We start from the raw sequence: 21,825 nt of genomic DNA, 5'->3' as shown, positions 1-21,825 counted from the left end.
GACCAAGACATGCCTGATGCAGCAGGGCTGAAGCGTATGGCCACAGACTGAGGCACTCAGTCAGTGCATGACTACTGCTCCATCATGTATGAGCAGCGTGTCACCGAGCTGTGACCAGATTTTGAAACACTATATGACAACGTCTAGCAGCATTTTATCTCCAAGAGCACAGAGCAGGGCCCACACACTGCAGCATCCGCTCCGATTCACAGCAGTGCGCTGCTTTCAACGACTGGGCAATTTGTTCCAATTAACATGGCGGGTGGTGAAGAGGTGAACTGTTTCCTCTCATTTTCACATAATGCGGGTGTGCGTGTATGTGTTCCATCATTCAGCTTTATGATATGGGTTATGGTTAGTTAGAAAGTCTTTCAGCCATTATGGATGCTAATCTGACACGGTGATACACTAATGAAGGGGGAGAAATAATGGCAGTCAATACAATTTTCACTTACAATTCCTTAACTTTGCCAATGATGATATTCTACTATTTTTCTCTTACTAGATGTTTTCTTTTCAGAGACATCAAACAAAAATGCTTTTATTTAACAGTACAATTTAAACTTCACCTCAGTCACAATCCTTGCAAACTCAGAATGTCACATTTTATCAGCTTGACATTTTCGATCAGACTTAAAAAACAAACAAACAAACAGTCATTTTAAATTGTTTGCGCTGTGTTATTTTGTGAAATAATGTATTGGTGTCACTGCCAGATTTCTGTAGCTCCCCTGATACAATGTAGATAAATGGGATTTCATACGTGGTGCAAAGCATTAGAAAATTACATTTGAAAAACTCAACAGGATTAAATTATCAATGCATTGTCAGTCCGTCGGTCCACCACTTTGGTTCTGACTGAAACTGCCGTTGAGATGTTTTAGTTTGGACCAAAGTGGTGGACTGAGAGACTCATACAACTATTTGATGTATTATCATGAAATTTTGTACAGCCATTCATGGTCCCCAGTGGACGAATCCCACTGACTTTGGCAATCCTGTCACTTTTCCTGTAGCGCCACCAGGAAGGCTCACAAACACAGGTTTGAGTGGAATGTCTCATCAGCTATTGGAGAGACTGCCATGAAATTTGGTAAAATCTTAACAACTTTTCATCTACCGCCATCATCAGGTTATAGTTTCACTTTGTCCAACACTTTGGTTTACAACTTGGTACCTGCAAAACTAATGAGATTCCCATAAGCCTTAGCTGTACTTTGTGTTTCTTGCTAATTAGAAAACATTAGTATGCTAACTGACTAAACTAAGATGGTGAGCATGGTACAAATTATACCTGCTTAACATCAGCATGTTATTGCATGTCATTGTGACTATGTTAGCATGTAGATGTTAAGTACAGCCTCACAGAGCTGCTAAAATGGCTGCAGACTATTTAGTCTTATTAGTTTGTGTGGGACCTCTAAATGTGCGAAGATGGAAAAACACAACCTGGGCTCTGGGCAACATTTTCCATTCGTGCCCTTCTGTGTCTTCCTGTCCTTGACAAGGCTGTATAAAAGTGACGGTCTCCACAAACTCAAGTTGCTCACCATTCAATAAAACGGTGCTGGAGGTGTTTTATTAATGTACATCACCCGTGTTTTGCAGGTAATAATGTTGATACCCGTTGTCTTTTCTTGCATGTTAGCATGATCTCCTATATAAACTCACAATTGTCCAACTCATTGTAGTCCTTTATATAGGTCATTCAGTAGAAAGTTTAAATTCATGATTATAAAATACTTTATGACCCAGATGGGAAATCTCTGTAGCTTTCTGGTCCTGCCCTTCTAGTTCAATAATTGATTGCTAAAGCGTCTTTGCGTCCCTATTGAACTGTCTCCCTATTTAAGATTGAATAACGCTCAGTCATGACGCATGAACCTAAGTCATTATACCATCCACCTCAGAATAAATCCATCTTACTGTAAATTCTTAATACAATCCAGTGTGTGTGTGTTTATGAAGTATAACACTGATCTGTCTCTGCCTGTTTTACAGCTATGCTTCCATAATCCCCACCTAATCCACTGCCGGAATTTGCGTGTGTGTTTGTGTGAGTTGTTTCTTTATGTCTGTAGATGTGCAGCATGGTATTTAAGCTTTTGGCTTTCAGAGTGCCTCTCTTTCCCACGCCTTCCATACTATATGTAATACCATAGATAGCCCTCCAGTCATCCACTCCTCTCCATCGAACCACTCTGCACAATGTCCTGGACAGAATCACTCTGCACTCCGCTGTCAATATCTCCATTTCCATTTCAGTCAACGGGGTAAACACAGTGAAAATTGAATGGTTATGGGGAATACTACTTTTAAATGAGCTGATGAAATGGGTGCAGTGATGACAGGAGTGAGGGAAGAGTGTTTGAGATAGAGAGAGGTGATCATGTCAGTGCAACTAAAGGATAAAAGAGCAGAACAACAAATCAAGTTTCATTCCTCACAATCTTCCACTTGTTCTTTGTCACATTCTTATTACAATGTGAGGATGCTTTTTATGTACAACCTTAAGTATGGCTGACGAAAGACAAAAAAAAAGCATGCATATACCCTTTTACCTAAAAACACTTTGTCTAAATGGTCTATATTTTGCTCTTACAGCACACATTTGTAATCTTGCAATTAGATTTAATGTGACACTTTACATTTACATAGATTTCCCCAGCCTGGGAGTCAGGACCCTACAAAGGGTCGCAAAATGATTAAAAGGAAATTGTAGAAAAGCAAAAAAAAAGATTCCGCTTCACAATTTATTTTCCCCTGTGACTTGTTTGATCATTTTACCTGTTCAGGTCTTGAAAATATTCAATTAAAGAAAAGTAAAAAAGACACTCTGGTCACATCTGGAAGACTAAAACCATTTTGTTCAGTTTAAGGGGTCACCAGCTAAGAAGGAGAACCACTATTACAGTCTAATTTTTTGGGCATTTTCAGTCTTGAAAGCAGACAATATAGAAAGACAGGAAATGAGGGGAAAGAGACATGCAACAGAGGTCCCCAGCCCGACTTGAACCAGGGACTTCAGAATTACATGGTCAGTGGCTTAAACTCCTAGGCCCCCATTGAGTATGTCTTTGCATGCAGTTATGCCAATAGAGTATATACATTGTGACATTGAACAGAAGAGTGACACCTAGAAAGCTATGTGAAGAAAGAAAGAAAGAAAAAAGAAAGAAAGAGATCGTGCTGAAATGACTGTGATTTGACTGTGTTAAAGAATGGTTCCTTATGATGAGTAGAAAGAGGAGTAAGAGGTTAATGAGTGGGACCCTCAGCAATGATAATCCCATTAGCACTGTACTGCATGTTAAGCTCTCCTCTAATGACTGATGTGTGTGTGTATGTGTCCATGTGTTTCACATGTGTAAGCGCGAAACAGCGTGTGTGGGGCTGAGTCCTGCTTGGACCGTCCTAATTATCAGATGTGACTCATGTGAGGGTAATTACAGCATCTGAGACAGTGGGAACAAGGCTACGAATGACCCAGAAATCTACAGGCTAATGAAGCGATAAGGCACACACATACACACACTCTTTCTATCTATGTCTCGCTCTCACCTCACACAGAGAGACAGGGACAGAGCAGGAGAAAGAAAGAGACAGTCAAAAAGACTGAAAGGGGAACAATGTTTCTCTCAGACTACATTAGAGAGAGTAGAGAGACTTGGGAGGAGCTGTCAAGAGATGCTCTGTCAGGCGGCTTCAAACTCAGCCCTCTTCCTAGTATTAACTAATCTGGCTGCTCTCTGTTCTCTGTCATATCTGGCCACGGCTCCACAGCACTGTGGTCCGCTTCCACAGGCACGGATTAAGCTTGGCTGCCCGATACTAAATTCTCTATTGAAGAATCATCTAGGTGTAATCCCTGTGTAAAGCCAGCCCCATATGGGACAGCACATTATATCTTTTACCATGATTTTTATACAAAACAGACTGAGATACATAAGATAAACATAATGGTGATTTGGGGTGGATTGGCAGCAGAGCCTCAGGCTTGCCTTAAATTCTTACGTAAATCGAAATCGGTTCACTTGAGGTGGCCCCCCAGAAATATAGCAAATAATTCAGACATCTGAGGGGATGTTTTTCACCTCAGTGATTAAAATATTAAAATTTTAATACATCCTGTCACATATTTCTTTAATAATCCCAACTCCTAGTTTTCATATTTGCATTAACATTTTCTATGATTATTCTTTCTCTAATATTGAATTCTCAGGGAAAATTAAAATATATCACAAAAGTATAATTACCCGCACAACATTAAGAAAATAGAATTGGATACTGGAAACTCATCACAGTGGAACAGATCTGCTTTTCCTGTGTTTTACTCAGTTTTACTTTCTCTATCACTACAAGAAAAAAGGGCATTTTCTGTTAAAAGACAACTATGCCTGATCGGTAAAATGTAAATGTAAATCTCTGTATTTGTATAGCCTAGAAAGTGACATTCACACACATTCGTACACTGGTGAGACAGCCACCAGCTGCCCCCTATCGGTATGTGTGCCCTCACTGACTTTTTTATGTAATGGATCAGGCATTGACCATGATATGACTATCCATATTAAACACAGTTTCTTCATCACCATCATCAAAATTCTGCATTTTCATTCACTCAGTCACAGAGGGCTGTCAGTTTAGTTTTTCATGCCTCAGCAGTCCCTGGGTTAACGCTGTCTCCTTACAGATAACAATTTTTGTTTGGGGAAAAGAAAACACTGGTATTGAATCAGCACTCTGCATTAGCAAATATCCTGCATTGAAGTATTGGAAACGGTATCAGGAGAGAAAAAATTGAATTGCTGCATCTCCTCAGACAACTACACAAACAAGCCAAAAGAGTTTGGCTTATTACCCCTTAAAATGAAGCTGCAAGTCATGTCTGAGTAGTTCGCTGTTCAGCCAAAGAGAGTTTTCTCTTCTCACGTTTTAGAGGCCTGAAAATGTAAAACTATCTGGTACTTCACAAAAGAAAAGCAAAAGGTAGAGACCCCTCTGGTTTATCATGCAACCACTTGTGGATGTCATGACCCTTGGGGCTGATAAGCACTTCCTTAGAACACAGACAACAATCAGCAACCTGAACTTGAGCCTTGTTCTCCAAACCACAGCGTTTCACAGTCCCCGCACTCACAGAGACAGAGGGCATTTCTTTTGCTTGTACCAGTTTGCGCAACAGCTCCACTGACGCGGCAATTTAAGTGAGAAGTGATACGAAGTGCGACCCACTCATGGTGTTGGTATGTGAAGCAGAGCATGTTACCTTGAGCCCACGCTCCAGCCGTCACATGATTCCTGTCTCTATCGCTCCTACGCAGACTGAACGTGTGTGTGTGTGCGTGTGTGTGTGTATATGTGTGTACGTGTACATGATTGACTGTGTGTTTGAGTGAATTATCTTGATCAAATTCCCAATTACACAGATGAGTGTCTCTTCAATTCTGTGCTCTTTGTAGAAATACACAAACAAACAGACAGAAACGTCACACAAACACACCCACTCATGCACACATACACACACACACACACACACACACATACACACACACATACAGGCCGGAGGCACCAGTCACTTCATTTCCTATTCCACCCCCTGTTTTCCTCAGCACCCTCATATCCCTGGCCTCCCCAACACTCAACCCACAGTCACTATAGCAACCTCACACAGAGCTACTGGCAGCCAGAGGGCCAATCATGTCATTACAACATCTGTCAGAAAAGAGAGAAACACATCCTCAAGCATTTATACAACTGCACATACCCCCAGTAGCACTTGGACCCAGGTGTCCACGCATCCTCACAAACAGATAGGAAAGCACCTCACAGGCTTTACGGTCATTAACGCACACACTCAGAAATACACACAATTCTACAATAAGGTCAAGTTTAAGACAAGTTCCTTACCTTTGCTCATGGTTCATCCTGGAATGGGAAGATTAAAAGTGGGAGCTGAAATAGAACAAGATGAGATTTTTCATGTGAGTTTGTAAGTTTCTACGCTCTTGATCAATAAACAAAAAGGTATGTCGATGTTTGTTTGGGTTTTTTTGCTGTTTTTTTTCTTGGCCAGGAAAACTCAATTGCTTGAAAACCTGTCTTGGACAAGACAGAGAGATAAATGAATGGAGGCATACACAGGGATTTGCTGGTAAAATGGGCCAATCAAGGCTGCTACAGAAACATGCCTGCTGGGTATGTTGCTCTGCTGCCACCTGTAGACCAGACCTGGTACACCACCTACACAAAGTCTTAAGACGCTGACCTTAGTGTAGCCTACCCATCCAAACTAGGAAAATAGGAACTAGGAAAAAGGATTGGTAGTTGAGTTGTGCAAACTAGGTAGTCGCTGCTAGATAGTCATAGACCTGCAGTGTTCCACATGCTGTCTGATTCAAAATCAATCCCCTCGATAACATCTTACTTCCTTCAGTGTACAGTACATGCGACTCCCAGAGAAGCACTCCGCTTGCCTCAGTATACGCTGTGCATCATCTAACAATACTTTCAAAGAGTTTGATGAAATCTATTTTTGTTTTTTGAAGTTTGCTGAGGCTTGCTTTCAAAATGAGTCACACACAAACTCAAGCCAGCCTCAGAAAGCAACACACTGAGTGAAAGTGCCACTCAGAGCAACACACACACAGCCTACGTGCAGCCTCTGCATCTTTAAACAAACCAAAGAGGGGTGAGCGAATGCTTTATATTTAGATTGGTGACGCTATGTGAACTTGAGCGCTAACATGAGAGGAAAGCTCAGCGATGCGTTGGAGAGCAGCATATTCAATAATGTATCAGAGGCAGCGTTTTAAAAACAGCTGGGGATCGCTGCTCTGTCTTGTCCTGTCTGCCTGTCTGTCTCTTTGCATGTCTTCCCACCAGTCTGTCCACTGCGACGGCAGCAGATTTGCCACTCCTGTGGGGAGCTGATGTTTGGTTAAACTTTCATCCTGTCTTCGCTCGCTCTTTCTGTCCCTGAGGACAGAGTCTCTATCTGTGCTTCCTTTGCTCTCTTTCTCAGAAGCAAGATCCCACCCCTTTCTCTTGTCTTTTTTTTTGTATACCCTCTCTGTGTTTTACTCAGTGGACATGGCACATCGTAAACAAATCTGGCCCAGAACAAATCTGCTTTTGACAGAAAGGGAAGGACATTTATGTGTGTGCATGTGTCTGTTCGAAGGTCATCTTGATATTCAGTGCTTACCTGTTTCAGTACACACGTCCACTGTGCTGCTTCATCCTTGAGGAATGAGAGAGCAAGAAATCTCCCCAGAATTCTCCTGCAAGACAGAAGAAGAGACACAGAGAGAAGGCAAAGGGAGGCAGGGAAGGGAAGGGAAGGGGAAAATGTAGGAGAGGGATTAGGAATAGAGCCTTAGCCTTCCAGAACTCAATGCTCTTAAAGCCAACTCTGCCTGCCTTTCAACTAAGTTCCCTGTCTTTGCATCTGCTTGCACTTTCATTTGCATTGGTATGTGTGTGTTTATGTCATAGTATGCAATAACTGGAAGCTTTGATCTGAATGCTGGAATAGATACACACAATTAATGTGCAATAGTTGTTCCAAAAGCAAACAATCTGGTCAAATGGACAACCTTGGTTCATCTCCTATACTGGGTACTGGGGCTTTTAATGTCAGCTACCTACAAGCCATATAGGGCTGAAGAGATGAGTGGCTAAAAAGCCATAGTGGGGAAAGCATCCAGCATGTCCGTATGGTAAGGACACACTCTGACAGATCAAAGGGGTTCCATTAGGACACATGTGTGTATACTAGCATAGAGGGGTGTGGGACGTAGGCAAAGAGAGACTCTGTACACATACACCCAAGCGCACACATCCAGATGTTACTCTTCCATGCTGTGCGACTGCAATAACCCTGTGCTGTTACCCAGAATCCTTCTGCCATCCACGGCGTGCAGCAAAGCGCACCGAGTTGTAGCAAAATAGAAATCACCTCGCTGGTGGAGTGAAATCAGGCTCTTAAAGGATCATGTGCAGTTGCACAGTTACTTATAACGGATTATGAAATCTGTTTTGACACCTTCCGCAGTAGTGCTGTGATATTATATGCAATATTTAAATATCAAATCTCAGTAGTTATAATTTATATTTTACATATTTTACAGCCAAAATAACAAGAATTAGATTACAGCACATAAATGGTTGAAATATTAAGATAGTTAGAGTGATTCTGTCACTGGCAACTGGAGCAAGGTGCCATAACAAAGAGTCCCCACTAGTCTGTGCTGTTACACCACTCCTGTGTTTGTGCTGCTGACCGACTTACTAAATAAGGGCAGACGATGATGGCAGCATACATTAACTGCAGGATATGATGATGTAAAGATCATGAGTGATTGAATAAATAATTAAAAGTGGGACATTGCACTCCTTGACCTCTAAACACCTGTTTTCAGGTCACAGTGGCTGCATCTCAAAAGCCATTTGAAGAATCTGTGTCTCGCTCTGATGATCAGTCTCAGACATGAGAGAGATAGCTTGCATATATGTGCACTTTGGCAAATGCATGTGCTTTACGTGTGAAAACTAGTTCACACTTTATTTTCAGTCGATGACACATTCCTCCCTGGATTCCTTTCCACTCGCACTGTGTTTCTTCTGTAACGATCTGACAATGGCCGGTGAAATCAGTTGGGTGGAGGATTATTATAAGCATCGGTTACCCTCTATTGCAGGCGCCAGTTCTCCTCTCCATCATGTTATTTTCCTGTTGGTGTTTCAGTGCTCCCTGGTTGGAAACCACCTTGTTAGTGAGAATGTGCTTCACCTGTGCTGGCCTAGCAGAAGTAATTAAAGCCTCAGCAGCCTTGTGCGGGAGAAGAAGAGTTTGGAAACTAGATCATTTGGAAAGCTCATGTTGGCTCAAGCAATTTCAGTTTACTGGTCTTGCACAATATAGCTAGGACAAGTTATGTTTATCCTGTTTTTGTGGACACGGCATTACTGTAGTTTTCTCCCTGAGTTTTTGTGTGATAAAGTGGCGCCCTTGGTGAAAGTCTGTCTGCAAACCCTTTTGGTTGCTTTGAATATTTGTGAGGAATCCCATGGGAGCCCTTCAGAGCAGCCTCTGAATCCCTTTTATGTGGATGACTGAAGTGACTATTCAGTGAGAGTCAAAATGTTGATAGTAATTTGAAGGAAATTCAACTGTAGTTGTTCTGTCTGGACATCACCTTAAAGGTTTCTGCTTGTGGCGAAAATGATTCACGCGCAAAGCAGCAAATTATTTAGGTCACTAAAGTGCTTTCACATACCCTTTTCACTTCACGAACCAAACTATTTCTGCACTGACCTGCACTGCAATGGCCCAGATAATTTTTTGATGTCTAACCCTAACCAGGGCAGATCAGTGGAACTCGATTTACTTTGGTTTGGCTTCACTCAGCATGTGTGAAACACTCTTCTTAGGTTTCTGTCAACTGGACTCAACATCAAGGCAAGTGGGTAAGCAGGGCATCAGATGGCCATCTCTTAAGCCCTACTTTCAATGTAGTGCCACAGTAGGGGCCATGCATAACACTGACATGATTACCTACAAACTTTATCTCTAGACACAACCCTCCTTAAACTGCACCATCCCTTTTTAAAGCGACAGTTAAGTGTGAAATGGTTCAAGACCATATGCTCATCAGTCATGTAATTTTCTAGAGAAAATGTATTTCAGCAGCAAATTTAACTTTGTAAACATGTTTACCCTTTCGAGGTGTGTGTGTAAAGTACTGATCAAAGTTTTCCCAGAATGTTAAGGAGGTTATTGCAGGTCAAGCTGGCAACGGGGACCCTCAGAGTGGCATGACACGATTAAGGGTAAACAACTTGAACTTGTTTACAACTTGTGCATGTGTGTGTCTGACGTTTAAGAGTTTACACAAAGGAATAGGCATCTAATCTGCCCCCTCAAGAATGATTAAGCACTTTGAGAGGATACATGATGCACAAATTCCTGCATAACTCAACTGAGCCTTCAAAAGTGACCCACTGCTCTTGAACCTCTTGAGATAGAAAAAAGGGCTACAGTGGAATAAGGATTATTGAACGACGGTTAAGGTCTCTCTCTGTGTATTCATCCAACAACCTGAACATGAGACAGCAAGATAACATGGAGACAGAGAAGAAGCGCACATAGGATAGAAATTCAAGTCACACTTTAATACTAAACTACATAAAAAATTAGCTCCTCTTAAAACCTAAAGTAGGATAAGTACAGCTAAATCTGGGATTTTGAGTCGAGTCAGATTACAATGCTCCACTGTGCCTATGTCTTGATTTAACATACCAAATGCAACAGAATTCCTTGGAGTTAAAACCAGAGATTTGGTTTTAAATCTTATGCCTCTATTGGTATTCTCAAGCTGACATAACACTCATCTCAATGAGAACAATGAGATATATGTTCACTGTTAGAAAAACACATTTTCTTTGACTTCATGTTCACTTTACTGTAGGTTAGGTTAGGGTGACGGGGATGGAAAATGGAGTCTTTCTGCGCAGTGTTTTGGTTTCAACACCTGCAGATTTTCTGTTTTGGTTCAGTCTCACCAAAGAACACATAATTTGACTTCATTAACCTTGTTTTCAGCAGCAACAGCAGCTGGTTTCAGCAAAAAAAATAAATAAATCTCTGATAAACCCACTGTACACTATGTGCCCTGCATGAAATGGCAGAGAGACGAGGTGAGCAACTAGCCGCTGAACATAGCAAAGCATTAGCATAAAGACCAAAACAGAGCTAAATGGAGAGTGAAGCCTGGATTTAGATTGGCTAGAAACACAACTCCAAATCAATGCTAATTTTGCCCTGTGTCTGCTGGATGTCTAAATAGGCAGTTGTTTGCCAACATGTTCATCATATCAACTTTGTTGGTGATAATACTGTATGTCAAACTTGTGTTAACTGCTTGTTGTGTTTACCCCAAGTGGTCAACAAAATAAATGAATGCAGGTTTATATGCATTCCCATGTTTCAAATGTTGGAATAACATGACAAAAGCACTCCAGTGATTTAGTATTGCATTTCTATAAAGTTGTATGATTTGCAAGAGACAGAATGACATGGGGGGTGGATGACCAGGAGAAAATATGAGCACTGAATGAGCATGATTTATGTAAGGCAATAAATAAACAAGAGTTGCTGATGCTACCGTGCTGACCTGAATCGTTTCTTTTATTCAATCAAATTCAACTAGGCTCCTTTTTTTGTTGCTCCCAATGTTGGTAATGATTCATAAGAATTCAATCTTTTACATGTGGTGTAGGTGGGGTATGAACTTTTTTCAGCTTGTCATAGGGGACATGACAGAAAATGTTTGAGAACCACTGCAGTAGCTGAACAAAATTCTTTATAGTTTGTGTTTTATCTGATACTGTACTGAATTTGAATCTTAAGTAACCTCTCCTGGTGGCCTTCAACAACTCCAGCGCTTATCTAGCTTCATGGTTCTGTTTGTTACCTTGAACTAGTGAACTTGATGCTCAAACATTTCGGGAGACTTGTTTGTCAGTTGAATCAATTTTTATATTGATTTGTGATGATCACTAATGCAACAAATATTAAAAAATGTATTGACTTTGGGTGCACGTTTTGATGTTTGGTGTTGCCAGTGGCAACCTGGCAACCCCTACTGTCGAGCCCTGAAGAGAATGGTCAAAATTGATGCCACAGTGGAAGAGATATCCTGACCTTTTATCCCTTGTATGGGTCTGAATCTGTATTTTTTGTTAGTCCCTCCATGACTGAGAAATGCCTACATCCTTCAAACTCTACAACCCATTTATCACCCAGGCCTTAAAACGTGTAGTGTCCCAGTCCAAGACAAGATAACTGTGACAACGTTGCTGGGGTTATAAGATTTGACAAAGTTTCAGCCCCACAGAAGACATTACACAATGCTGTTGAAGGATACTTCTTACTGGTAGGAAGAAAAGCTACAGCAGAGGGTGACTGTAAGCAATCCATAACACTGCAAAATCCATGTAATGGTAGTGAAATGATGCAGCTTACACAAAGGGCACAGACATTCCTGCTGTGAAACGGTGTCACATCTTTGTGAAATAGTCGTATATTTTCAAATTCTATTTAACACTATAATGACGAGAAAATCACGATGACTGTTCTCAGCAGACAGCAGATGCTTTTGTGTGCTTGGGGAGGCCCTGCAGTCATGGATACATGGTGACAACTCTGAATTATCATTTGGTAGGTGCAACAAATTACTCAGTGGTGTCCCACTTTTAAAGACATATTAGACGCTACTGTGCTCTGGGCCAAGAGAACGACTGACTGAGAGACTGAAAGAAGTGAGAGAAAGTGTCTACTACACAGAGGGTAAGGAAGAAAAATGATTGGGTGTTATGGGTGAAGGAGAGGGACGAAGATAAGGAGAATTATAGCAAATGAGAAAGGGCAAATGAGATATAAGAAGGAAGAAACTCTGACACAGCTTTGCCCCATTCCATCTGCTCAGCTATCATCTTTGAAAGGCAAAATTACACAGTACATCTAATTCCCTCGCACAGTTAACATCAAATTGTCTCAGTGCTAACATCTTAATTCTTTCACTGGCAAAGACAATGAATGCAGCTTTTCTCACTATGAACCTGCAAAGTTCTGGATAGGAAACACCTGACATTTTCCCTCCCAGGCGTGCGAGGAAGAGTGTTAATTTAGGCAGAATATATGGAGAAAGGGGGCAGGGTGTCAAAGAGGTGGCGGTGGGTGAGACCAGCACGACCTGACACCTGCTTATTTCTTGCTTTTGACGAGGTCACAAATGTTAAGGCTGATATTGGAATCCCACAACTGCAGAATGGGAATGCTGGAGCAGAATTCGAATGGCCACAGAATGACTGCAGCGGGTTTTCTAATGAAGCTCCGCCAAAGTGACCCATTTTCTCTTTCTCTCTCTTTTTCTTCCCCCTATTGCTGATACAGCTGCCCCAAATTCTTCACAGGGAAGAATATGCATTCATTTAATTAAAATGGCTAAAATTATTGGAGGAGATTCTTATATCACCTTTCTCCAAATCATTAGTCCTTGGGTTTGCTTAGACTTCAACGATTGAGGAGCCTGACGGGGTCAGTCTTCATTCTCAGAAGAAAATGTCACAGCGGAGATGGTATATTACAATAACACAAATGAACTTTCACTTTAAAAGGACAAGACGGGAATGAAAAGATGTTTTAACTATGTATGTGTGTATTTATGTGTGTAGTATCAAGACAATTGTGATGTTTTGAATCCTTTTTTATTTAAAATAATTGCCTAGTGGTTTTTCTGCAAAACTGTAAGACAATTAGTTCTGCTCTTTTTCCTCATTTCGCTTTAAAGGCAGTTTGAAATAGTTTGTAAATGCTAACCAGACGTCTCCCATTTGATTGTTCTGACACAATGGCACTGTTTTAGAAAAACTAAAAGAATTTGGGAGGGTTTATGAAGTAAAAGTGTGGGGACTGGTCCAAATTGCAAACCCTTGCAAGATAGCAGGGGATTTTGTTAAATATCTTGCAATTACAAAATTCCCTGGAGCAACTGATTATACAGCACTGAGACACCCACTATAAGTGTGCAAGGTTGTTAGTTGAACAGAAGATGATCTGTTTCCTTGCTTGGAACAGGCTGAGCTGAGTGACTGAGCTAAAATTATATCAACTCATGACTGACATCTGGTTCATGGAGTTCACAGGAGACTGCTCTTTCTGTTTGCTTTTCCATTAAACTTTCTTTTCTTCACTATTACTGTGAATAGTTTAAGGGAAATAGTACAGTACTAATCACACTAACGCTGCTTTACTTACTTTACTTAATTGTGAAGGATAGCCTTTTGCTGTCTTAGCAGCAGTTTGATGATTCAGTATGCGTTAGCTTGGCAATGCGGCTGGAGAAGTGGGGAGGCAGTTAGCTTTTGCTAAAAGAGGAGAAATAAGACACAATTTCACAGTTGTCTTGTTTACATATTGTGCATTCTTAGCTTTCTTGCTAACGTTAACCACTGTTAAGCCTAAACATTTAAAACCTGTTAACCTGTTAACAGGTTAACATTAAGCTAACTGTTAATGGTCAGCAAATATTCTCAAAACTGGCTGCCTGGTAAACCCTCTTAAGTAACGTCTCCTGATAGCCTCCACATTTTAGAATGTAGAACATTTTTTCAGTTATTTCTAAAGTAATTCTACCATCTGACACTTTATCGTAAGCTGTTGTTTTTGTTTTTTTTGCACTGATGGCATTCTGTCTTCACATCTGGAAGGTAGCAGCAGATTTCTCCTGTCACTGCTCCTGTGATTGTGTGAACGTGTATGTGTGTGCGCATGTGTTTGTTTCTTACCAAGCATCTGCTGTCATACTTTTGGTGAAAAACGAGGTGCATATAAGTCATCCAGTGAGAGGTAGTCACTAATAGGATAGAGGCTGCTCCACAGGAATGAGCTATGGCCTTATTACCCACTTCACTTCCTTGCAGCCGGTGTCCTCCCGTAAAAGCACAACAACGCTGTTCCTGTCCTCTCCCCTACACATACTCCATCCATCCATCCATCCTTGTGCTCCCTCCTCTTTCTCACTTAGCCCCTACATTTTCTTGGGACTCCCCCCCCCCCCCCCCCCCCCCCGCTCCACACCTCTCCTCCCCGTCTTCCTTTCTTTGCCACTTCCTTCTCTCCCCACCCCCAGCACCTGATTTCTACCCTGCATTAAAATAGCCTCTTCCGCACCTCTCCCCTCCACATATCACCTACCTGATTTACTCGGATCTCTGCTTTCATATCTCCCCCTCCTTCCTCTTTGCTCCAATCCTGCCTCAACCTGAACCACCCCTCTCCTTTCCTTTCCTCTCCATACTCTTCTAAACTTTCATCATACGCCTCTCTGCTTGATCTATTAATCTCTCTCTGTTCTCACTCAGTCTTCCTTATCCCCTTGGCTCCTTTCCTCCCTTGCTCCCTATCACCCTATTTTCTCCACCTCACCAGCCTCAGCACCTGCTGCTGAAGCTGTCTAGACTGGCAATGAAATGAGGATGGAGAGAGGGAGGAGGTGGATGGGAGACAACACAAGTCTGGGGTGGATGTGTGCAAATATCGGAGGATAAGAGGAAAAACACTTGAGAGGAAAAACACTTGAGAGGGAATAAAAGAAGGGGATAGGAACATTTTAGGAGAAAGATAAAGTGGAAGGGAGGGTTGAGTGGATGACGTGAAAGAGTGTAGAGATATTGTAAAAGGGTTCATGATCTAAAGTAGAGGTGTTCATTTTTTAGGAGAAAAGAAATTCCACTACTTCTACTTGGTTCGTTTTGAGTTGTCAGTTAAATTTTTTTTTTGCTCTAAAGTGTTTGGCATCTTCCAGAGAACACAAGAGAAATCATTTTCTGTGGTTCTCTGCTTCACATCCACTGAACACCTCTGTCCACTCATCTGTCATTTCGTTTTTTTTTAAATGCACCCCATTTTTGTGATAAACCTGCCCAATTCACACATTGTATCAAAGTGAAGAAACGTGATCCAAGGGGACTGTGTCCATTTTTACCTGATGAACAACCCTGTGAATGAATACTGTGGCATCATATTGTGAATATGAGTAATGGGAGAGGAGGAGGGAGGCAGGGAGTAAACCAAAAGAGAAATGAAGGCCTCAATCAAGTGATGAGGGAAATGAGGACAAACAGATGCTAAATTACATCTTTATATGACAGATCCACACACACACACACACACACCCACACACACCCACACAGTGTTGTTCGCGTGTTTGTGTGGCTCAGAGTGTGTGTGTGTGTGCTTGACAGGGGGAGGTGTCCTGTCTGTCTGTAACAGGATGTGATAATTAACCTTTCTCCTGCTGAGTGGAGCTATTAAAACTAAGGCTTTAAACAAGTTTCATCACTAACACAACACAACAAATTACACAACTTAAGCTGTTTAAAGCTGTTGTGCACATTGTGCACTAGACCAGTTCATGCAGGGGTCATTCTGTCCTATCCATGTCTATCTGTGTTTATCGATGTATCTGGCCTGCCAGGAATTCGTAATTAAGTAAATTAGCCACCAAAACAATCACCAGCTGACATCCAGATTCATCACTTGTGGATGCTGTCCAGACCTAAGTTGCATGAATATGATTAATTCACATAAACAAATAAAGTGTTCTGATGCAAGTAAGGCTATTTGCTAATATGGATCTTTTGTTTATTTCAATATCCCATATTGTTAATGATTGATAGAAATTAAATCCACTTTTGCTGGGGGGGTGGGGGGTGGAGGGTGAGGACATAAACTTCATTTGGGCCCCATGTCTGTGTTATTTCATTATGACATTATTTTTAAGTCAGGAGGCCATCATGTGTTTGGTAGTGTGCATGTGTGTATCCGTCTGCAGCTAATCTCACTACTACTACAGCCTAATATTCTCTTGTGCACATCTGTGAATGTATGCTCAAGGCCTCTCGCGGATAAGGTGATTCACAAATCCTATTTTATTGACTGAACCAATCGAAAAGCTTAAACTTTCATCTTTTCAGCAGTATTTCCCATTTTACGATATGCAATACGACATTGCAAAAGGCAATTCCGTCAACCAGCTAGGCTAAATGACCTAGTCTGTTGCTGGCCACATTTTGACCTTTATCGTGATTCAAAAACTGACATCCAGCAGGGAGTATCTGCATATTAATTCCAATTGACTACCTGCCTGTCTACCTATCCACCTGCCTACCTGCGCACAGTCTGCTCGTGCACTCATTGTGCATGAAAATGGGTTTTGGGGGAATGGCTTTCTCTCGTTCATTCCACTACTCTCATGCATACAGACTGGACACACAGCCTGCCCTGCACTCCCTGTTCCCCTCCCACATGCCCCCAGATCCACCTGGTGGAGATCCCACTCTTCTAGTTTTAACTGCTTTATATACTGTGTAGTTTAATCTATAACACACGTTTTCAAACTGTGAGACCCCCTGGGGAGGTGCAGCAGAGTTTCAGCAGTGGCTGTCACACACAGTTCTTTCGAAGCAGTTAAGGTACTTTAAACAACAATAATATCTGTTTTGCTTTAGTGCTGTAGAGTACAATACTTTAGTTAATGTACTTAGTTAGCTTCCACCACTGCTTACAAAGATGCAAATGCACAGAAAAAGAACCAGATCTCAGAGTCTCAAGTAAGGGCCAGTGTGGCAGATGGGCCAGCAGTAGAGTAACATATGACTTTGTGCCCCCGAGTGAGTCTCAAGTAGCAGCGGGCCAGCCAAACCTTAGCCACTAATGAGGCTCTACACACAGTCCCAACAGAGCCCACTCCAAACACAGGGAACCAGGCACACACAAGAAGGGAGACAGAGACCAAGATGTAGACACATGCCCTCACACAAACACACACACAGAAATGTAAAAATCTGACCTTGGGTACCAAAGCAAACAAACACTAAGGGGTACACAAAAATGGCATCAGTGTTTGGTAGAAAACCTTGCAGCTACAATTGTGGTCCTTTTTATGTCTTAACTTTTTTGGAGGCATCCCACACCTACCTCAGTTCTGAGGTAAGTGTGGGTGACTTGGACAAAATTCAGCAATGATTACAGTATCACAGATTTTTCTCAATATTGATATGTGGCAGCATTTAATTTTTAAATATATGGTGAAAAAAATATTAACAACCTTTTTGAGCCAAATGTTTTTAATTGCTGTTTTGCAGAAAAAACTCTTTTATGGTTCATTTAAATATGTGTATGTATGTCTTTCAATTTTTTTACATTTTTTATATACAGTAAATGGTTTATATTTTGTCAGACTACAATGATCTGAAGAGACAATAAACACTAATCTTCTGATCTTACACTTCATCTGTATTTTAAGGGCACCATAGAGAAAACATTACAAATTAGGTCTGAAACCCCTAATTTGTAACATATTCACAGAGGTTTCACAGAAAGTTAAATAAACCCAAATCACTCACCTCTAAAGTGAAAAAATTTACAATCCAAAGTCATTTGGAGACACAAGTTTTTTTCCACGTAACAAAAACGCATGCACACCATGCATGGTCTGCCCATGCTCACACTGTACACTGCAGTCAGATATCACACACACATCCTGCATGCCCAACCACAAGGTCAGTCAGGTCCAGTTTTATGGCACTGTAGCACATTTAATTTTCTTTTGAAAGTATTGTGAGTCTGCTGATATTATTACACAGCATCCCAGCCTGAAAAGTAATAAGTTTGAGATTTACTAAAGCTGAAACCAGTAATCCATAAATAAACAATAACAGTGGTCTTGCCTTTTAAAAACTATAAGGCAGTTTTTTTTGACCCAGTTATGACTAACAGCTTGTGACAGGAAGATTCAGTTGCAAGACACCGTGGAAAAGGATTTACCGTTTATTATTACTCTTTGTCTGTACTGCGCAGAATTACTACACAGCCCTTACGATATATCCAGTTGATTAAAATTATTTATTAACTGATGGAAGGATAAACATATATATAAATAAATAAATAAATATATAAAATAAATATAATATATAAAATAAATATAAACATGCGGTATATTCCCTATATAAAGCTATAGGCTGCATATTCAGGTCTGTGCATTTCTGATCATGGCTTTACCAGGGGAGTGCAGTGAGAGTGCTACCCAGAGTGTCTCTTTGTTATCTTAACACAATGTTATTGTGTTTCAGTGAGCGGGATCCTCAGCCAAATAAATTTTGAGGACGCAGATTGTTTCGTGATACACACACTGTGCCAAGTGCTGATGGCATGCTGTGTTTTATGGGTTGAAAATCAGAGGGAAGAAAGTACAAGAGAAGGAAAACACGAAATGAGACTCTCTTACCTTAATAAGCACTTCAACACGTCAAACTGTAAAGAGAAGGAGTGAAAAGGGGGAGAGACAGAGGAGAGAGAACAAGAGGGGAAGAGAGAAAAAGGGATTTAAATTTTATTACCATAGGGCGCAGTTGTAGAACAACAACTTTCCAACACACTTAACAGGAGAATGTGTGAGGTAGAACAGATAGATTTCAAAGTGCTAGTGGATTTGCAAAGCGAAAAAGGTTTCTGTTGCACTTAATGTCATTTGACAGTAGCATCATTAAAAAAAAACATAAAAGAGGCTGTCCTTAAATCTGCTTTTGAGGGGGCTGTTAAAGAGAAAACTTTAAATAAACAAAAGAAAAAAAGAAAAAATATATATTCTCGAAATAGTCCTCATGGATTTGCTGAATCTCTGGAACCTGTACAATATTTATTCATCTCCTCCCATCCCTCTGCAGCTCCAGACTTTATCAGACCCCAGTAGAGCGGAGCAGGAAGTGGGGAGATAGTACTGGTTTGTTGGGTGTTGTTGTCTCTGTCTTCCCTTGCCAACCACTGACCTACTGTACTTCACACTGCTACGCTCCCCTGGCTGCAATACATGCGGCCTTGGAAAGAGACGGTATAAACACCCTAAAGCTGCCAGTATTAAGAAGTGCATGTCGGATACTTGAATAGCTTCAGATACCCTGGGGTAAAGGTTCAACTCACTTGAAAAAAAATGTGTTCTTGTGACACAAATTAGCTGTAGCTCTCTCTTTTTCTGAAAAGGTCACCTAAATATAATCCAGGTACCATTTTGCTTTTCTACTCTAAAGAGAACTTGAATAAGTTATATTTAAGACTCTGAAAGTACAAGCTCATATGGAGCACACGGTGGTACATTACAGTAGAGTTCCAGGAAGTTGCTGCAGAGCAACCAAAGACAATATATAACACAAGGTTGTACATGGCATGAGGGTGAGTTGGTACTGACAAATTTCATCTAAACATACACTAACCTTAATTTTAACCCTTAAAAGTTCAGTGTGTAATATTTCTGAGGATCTATTGACAGAAATGCAATATAATATCCATAACTAAGTTTTCAGTGGTGCATAAAGACCTCACATTATTAACCATTATGTTTTTATTACCTTAGAATGAGACATTTTTATCTACATAACCGCAGGCTTCCATCATCGAAGCTCAGATCAGCAGCTAAACTTTTGCTGCGCTGGTAGAAAAAATATGTAGTTGGATTATAATTTCATGTAGTTCTTCTCCAGCCTCTGTTATGGCTTTGTCATGTTGACAGAAATGTTTCGACACCTTCCTGAGACAGATGATGAATATTATTGGTTATAAAATGGTAACAGCAGAGAAGCTCAGATCAGCGGCTAAGCTTCACATTTTACTGCCCTGGAGGAAAACATGTATTTCTTTTTACTGCTAATGGTGATATATAACAAGACCGTGTGCCTATCAAGTGACCAGTAATGAATACTTTCCGAATTTGCATTAAAAATTAAATAATTAAAAAGAAGCCTGTTTTTTTGGATATTGCTTCCCCACTGTGCACACAAATGTGTCATTTGTACTTTCAATTAATGCTAAATGCCTATTGAAAATGATGCACCGTTTACCACAAGCATAAATTATGGCTGTCAGTACTACTTTGTGTTTCAGTTGTATTTCAAAAAATTAAAAAAACATTTTGGTAATATTTGCATGCTTATCTAATTAAGCAAAGCGAGAGGAGCCTTGATCCTCACCTGACAATGCATTCGTAAACTTCACGTATTATGTGGTTTATAATCGACTGTGGTGCAGAAACAGAGAGGCTTACATTGTCCTGTCATCTGTCAGTGGTCATACTTGATGCACTAGATGTGATAGTTTTTGAGAATTTCTTCATTTACTTTGGTATGTTAGTCCAGATGAGCCAATACTCCCAATATGTAAAATAATGAACAGGAGTATGAGACATCATGTAGCACTTCATTTCTTGATGTGGCTGTTTATTAATGAACAAGTAACAATAATATTCAGAAAAACATGGTTTTACATAATTTCTTAACATATCTATCTAAAATCGTGACATTTATATTGTATCTGTAAAAAATAATTACAATATGATTTTTTTTTTTTTTTTGCATATCGTTCAGCCCTAAATTGAATACTGTTTTATTTGTTTTTAATACATGACTGCAGTGTACACACAAAAGTGCTTTTTCACCTGCCAGAAAAGTTTTTATTTATTTTTTTGGCATTGTGCCTTTATTGTATAGTGACAACACAGAAAAGAAACATGGCAGAGAAAGAGTGAGGCATCAAAGGTCCTTGGCCTGCATTGAGCTGAGGACGTTGCGGATACATGTGCGCCTCAACCATCAGGCCACCAAGATTTCAAGTTTTAAAAAAAAGTTTTTTGGCTACCTGCGATGAACTGGCAACCTGTCCAGGGTGTACCCTGCCTTCGCCCAATGTAAGCTGGGACTGGCTCCAGCCCCCCGCGACCCTGTACGCAGGATAAGCGGTTGACGATGGATGGATGGATGGATGGATGGTTTTTGGCAAGCATTGTAGGTGAATTCATTTGTTCCCTTTGTGTGACCATTTTGGGTTGTGCACACTTTCTTTGGTATTTTGTTTATCATTGGGCTTGCTTAAAAAAACATTTTTGACACCAGAGAGACAGAAACCTGTCAACAGCATCAACTTTCTCACCCATCAAGGATGATTTGGTCTTCAGTATCAAAATACTTTGGTAAAACTATTTTGAAAAAAGGTGCTTACAGGAAACAATGTGCTAGAATTAGCACAGAACGTGCTGAATATGTTTTTAAGTGACATCCAAATGCAACAAACTACACATCTGTGTCTGTGTTGCCACCACCATTCATTAGAATATTTTGTCATGAGAGAATTCTTGAATACTAGGTGAAGTTGTGCATCTTATTTCAGTATTATTGACATGATATTGTATGATTAGATTTGTCACAGTAATT

At 40.6% G+C, this 21,825-nt stretch overlaps 1 protein-coding gene across 11 annotated transcripts in view; it reads right to left on the bottom strand.

Moving 5' to 3' along the window:
- Positions 1-21,825, bottom strand: part of LOC119899130 (receptor-type tyrosine-protein phosphatase delta-like) — a 142,855-nt gene that overhangs the window by 100,909 nt on the left and 20,121 nt on the right. For all 11 annotated transcript variants that reach the window (XM_038713559.1, XM_038713564.1, XM_038713566.1 and 8 more), the window contains exons 3-5: positions 18,855-18,880; positions 7,208-7,283; positions 5,911-5,955 (exon numbers count right to left, since the gene is read on the bottom strand). The gene's annotated coding sequence lies outside the window, so the exon portion shown is untranslated. The remainder of the gene's footprint in view (positions 1-5,910; positions 5,956-7,207; positions 7,284-18,854; positions 18,881-21,825) is intronic.

This window comes from Micropterus salmoides, unplaced genomic scaffold, assembly GCF_014851395.1.
Source record: "Micropterus salmoides isolate LMB-PRFRI ecotype aquatic unplaced genomic scaffold, ASM1485139v1 Ms_hic_scaffold_12, whole genome shotgun sequence".
Taxonomy (NCBI): domain Eukaryota; kingdom Metazoa; phylum Chordata; class Actinopteri; order Centrarchiformes; family Centrarchidae; genus Micropterus; species Micropterus salmoides.
This window is presented reverse-complemented; position numbering and strand designations above follow the sequence as displayed.